The sequence below is a fragment of the Triticum aestivum genome, chromosome 5B (genome assembly GCF_018294505.1).
Source record: "Triticum aestivum cultivar Chinese Spring chromosome 5B, IWGSC CS RefSeq v2.1, whole genome shotgun sequence".
NCBI lineage: Eukaryota > Viridiplantae > Streptophyta > Magnoliopsida > Poales > Poaceae > Triticum > Triticum aestivum.
The window spans coordinates 307,456,115-307,460,780 of record NC_057807.1 but is presented as its reverse complement, the minus strand read 5'-3'; positions in this window follow the sequence as shown (position 1 = coordinate 307,460,780).

The window sequence follows — 4,666 nt, the reverse complement described above, 5'->3', positions numbered from 1 at the left end:
GAGTTACCCGTAACCCCCTATCTTAATGTACTTTAAACCCTGCATAACTGAGGGCTGGAGGGGTCTGACGAATTCTATATAAGCCACCCCCTCCTCAGTGTAAAGGGTCCGCACCCCTGTAACTCATATACACATAAACCAGTCGACCGCCTCCGGGCTCCGAGACGTAGGGCTATTGCTTCCTCCGAGAAGGGCCTGAACTCGTAAAACACTCATGTGTACAACTACTCCATAGCTAGGATCTTGCCTCTCCATACCTATCCCCCATTCTACTGTCAGACTCAGAACCACGACAGTGGGCAGGTGTCTTAGCGACTTTTTGGAGAAGTTGCAATTTGTCCGATTGCCTTCATCATGGTTTCTGGCGGAGCTCTGGTCGAGGGCCGCGAGATCCGTCTCGGTGCGCTCGCTTTCATCGCCGACGACTCCGCTTGGCTCCAGGAGGCACCACTCGACATCGACGCGCTCCCCGTCCGCGGGGCGACGCACTTTCGGGCGTGTGTCCGCGGCGTCCTGCTACGGCAGCCGTCGACCCCATACCGGTCGACTCATGTGCCGTCCTCCCTCCCTGTCTCCCGCCAGCGCAAGCGCTCCGGTCGGTCAAGGCTTCAGCGATGGGTGAGACACGCAGTGGCTCACCAATCGGCCACCACCCAAGTCGCGGCAATTGAGCCCGACGAATCTCTCTACGGCATGTTCGATCTGTCGACTGGCTCCGTAGAGACTGCATCCGAGTGCAACATCAGTGATCCAGCGGCGGAGGTCCTGATGGTCAACGGGCCTCGTAGCCCTCCCGGTTTCCCCCGCATTGACGGGATGGACGATGGAGGCGACCCCGCTCAGGCCCACGAAGAATATCAGCCCGAGCCACTCACTTCTCAGCAAAGAGAAGATCTTCGCCGCCGGAACATGGATGCCCTGCATACTCCCATCGCAGGAGAAACTCCTGAGGCTCGTGCCTTGGAAGAGGCGCGTTTGGCCAACTTGGCTGAACACACTCGACTAGAGAACCTCCAGCGAGCACTCGACGAGCGTGCGCGTCAACGAGTACCCGACTCCAGCCGACGTCAGCTCTTTCCGCAACCGACTCAGGTATATCGAACCCCGATTCAGAATTTGGCAGCCGCAGCCCGTATAGCAGAGTCAATTCAGCCCTCTCAGTCGGAGGCTGGAAGAGGCTTGATGCAGATCAGGGATTTGCTCCGTGTGGCAGGAGATTAGAATTCAGTTGTGTCACAGTCGCGCAACAGGATTCACAGTCGATCCGTCGCTGCGAATACTGTCCAGTCGGCTCACAGCCCAAGATCACCTCCGAGGCGCGTGGGACGTGAAGGCCGGCGGGACCACTATGATGACCGATTTGATCGTGATGATAGGCGTCGAGTGCCCACTCCTCCCCCGAGAAGTGGGTCTAACGCCCATCGGCAGCAAGATGACAGGCGCCAGCTCAGTGTTGGGCGGAGAGCTCCAGTCGACCCCAGAGAACCAAGCTTTGACGCGAGATCCATCATCATGCAAGGTTTGGTCGATCGGAACAGAGCTCATAGAGGTGGCCATGACAGAGATGTGCCCACAAGCAGTCGAGTCCACGTTTCAGGTCCAGAATGCTTTAGCAGAGCCATCAGAGCCGCAGTGATACCCCCCAACTTTAGGTTGGCGACTGGGGTAAGTAAATTCACCGGAGAGTCCAAGCCTGAAACTTGGCTTGAAGACTACCGAGTGGCGGTACAGATTGGTGGTGGTAATGATGAGGTGGCCATGAAGCATTTGCCACTCATGCTAGAGGGTTCGGCCAGGGCGTGGTTGAATCAGTTAGCTCCTAGCAGCATTTACACCTGGGAAGATCTTTCCCGAGTGTTCGTCAGGATGTTCGAGGGAACTTGCAAGCGACCGGCCGGATTGACGGAGCTGCAAGTCTGCGTACAAAAGTCGAGTGAAACATTGAGAGATTACATCCAGAGATGGATCACTTTGCATCATACTGTGGAGAATGTGTCGGACCATCAAGCGGTCTGCGCCTTCAAGGATGGTGTCAAGAACAGAGAGTTGAGCCTGAAGTTTGGTCGAACCGGAGATATGACCCTGAGTCGAATGATGGAGATTGCCACCAAATACGCTAACGGTGAAGAAGAGGACAGGCTCCGGAGTGGCAAGTATAAGCCGAGTCAATCGGAAAAAGGAAACTCCAGTCGGAAGCAGAAGCGGAAGGCCGAGCCAGCTGCTCCTGGAGAGGCTCTGGCCGTGACTCAGGGCAAATTCAAAGGGAAGCCCAAAGGATCTTGGAACCCCAAGAAGATAAAGGATAAAGAAGGTAAGACGTGATGGATCTACCGTGTCATATCCACACGAAGAAAGACGAAGAGGGTAACTTCATCTACCCGAAACATACCACTCGCCAGTGCCGGCTCTTAATCTAGCAGTTTCAAGGAAAACAGCCCAAGGACAAAGAGAAGGAGTCGGACAGGGCCGAGGACAAGGAGGACAGTGATGGAGGGTACCCTCATGTCAATTCCACCCTGATGATTTTTGCTGATGTAGAGAGCAAAAGTCGACTGAAAGTGATCAACCGAGAGGTAAATATGGTCGCCCCGGCGACACCAAGCTATCTAAAATGGTCGCAGACTCCCATTACGTTCGACCAGTCCGATCACCCTACTCACATTGCCACCCCTGGGAGGCAAGCGCTGGTGGTCGACCCAGTCGTCGAAGGCACTCGACTGACGAAGGTATTGATGGATGGCGGCAGTGGATTGAATATACTGTATGCAGAGATGCTCAAGGGAATGGGCATTCCGATGTCCAGGCTCAGCTCCAGCAACATGAGTTTTCACGGAGTCATTCCTGGAAAGAAGGCTGAGTCACTCAGCCAAATAGCTCTGGATGTAGTGTTTGGCGACTCGAAGCATTTCCGCAAAGAGAAGCTGACATTTGAAGTCGTGGGTTTCCGAAGCGCTTACCACGCTATTTTGGGAAGACCAGCATATGCCCGCTTCATGGCTCGACCATGTTATGTGTACCTCAAATTAAAGATGCCTGGCCCCAAAGGCGTGATCACTATCACTGGCAGCCGGAAGAAGGCAGAAGAGTGTTTCCAGAAAGGCTCGAAGATTGCGGATGACCAGATAACAGTGGTAGAGCTGGAAGGATACAAGGAAAATGCAGATCCGAGTGATTTGTTGCGGGCCAAGAAGCCCGCCACAGAGTCAGTGTTCCAGTCGTTTGGGGAGACGAAGCCAGTTCATATCCACCCGACTGACCCCAATGCAGCTCCGACCCATATTTCCACAACACTCGACTCTAAATAGGAAGAAGCGCTCATCCAGTTCCTCCGTGAGAACTGGGACATCTTTGCATGGAAGCCAGCTGACATGCCGGGTGTTCCCAGGGGGCTGGCTGAGCATCGCCTTAGAGTCGACTCAAAAGTGAAACCTGTTAAAGAACATCTTCGACGGTCCGCCGTTCAGAAGAAAAAAGCCATTGGCGAGGAGGTGGCTCGACTCCTTGCAGCAGAGTTTATCCGAGAGATATACCACTCCGAGTGGCTCGCCAATGTCGTCATGGTTCTCAAGAAGGACAATTCACTTTGCATGTGCATTGATTTCAAACATATCAATCGGGCCTGCCCAAAAGATCATTTTCCTCTCCCTCGCATCGACCAAATTGTCGACTCGACTGCGGGGTGCGAGAGATTGTCTTTTTTAGACGCTTATTCCGGGTATCATCAGATCCGTCTGTATGGACCTGACGAAATCAAAACAGCTTTCATCACTCCATTCGGGTGCTTCTGCTATATCACCATGCCATTCGGTCTCAATAATGCCGGAGCCACGTTCATGAGAATGTTTCAAAAGTGTTTACTCACTCAAATCAGTCGAAATGTGGAAGCATACATGGATGATATCGTGGTCAAGTCACGAAAGGGTTCCGACCTGTTGACTGACCTAGCTGAAACATTTGCCAGTCTCAGGAGGTATGATATCAAGCTTAATCCATCAAAGTGCACATTCGGAGTACCTGGCGGAAAGTTACTCGGTTTTCTCGTTTCAGAACGAGGAATCGATGCTAACCCAGAAAAAGTTGGCACCATACTCCGAATGAAATGCCCTGTGCGTGTGCACGATGTCCAGAAGCTTACTGGATGCTTGGCCGCGTTAAGTCGATTCATCTCTCGCCTCGGTGAAAAGGCGTTGCCTCTTTACCGACTGATGAAGAAGGCAGACAAGTTCGAGTGGACTCCAGAAGCTGATGCAGCGTTTGCCGAGCTAAAAGCTCTGCTCTCCACCCAGCCGGTGCTTGCTGCTCCAATCACCAAAGAGCCTTTGTTACTTTATATTGCAGCCACAGGACAGGTCGTCAGTACAGTACTTACGGTCGAGCGGGAAGAGGAAGGTAAAACCTTCACAGTTCAGCGCCCAGTGTATTATCTCTCTGAAGTTTTGACCCCATCGAAGCAAAGATATCCTCATTATCAGAAGCTCGTATATGGGATCTACATGACCATGAAGAAGGTTGCTCATTATTTCTCTGATCATGACATTACAGTCGTCAGCGACGCACCATTGTCAGAGATTCTGCACAACAGAGATGCAACTGGTCGAGTGGCTAAATGGGCGATTGAACTCCTTCCCCTTGATATCAAATTTGAGGCAAAGAAAGCCATTAAGTC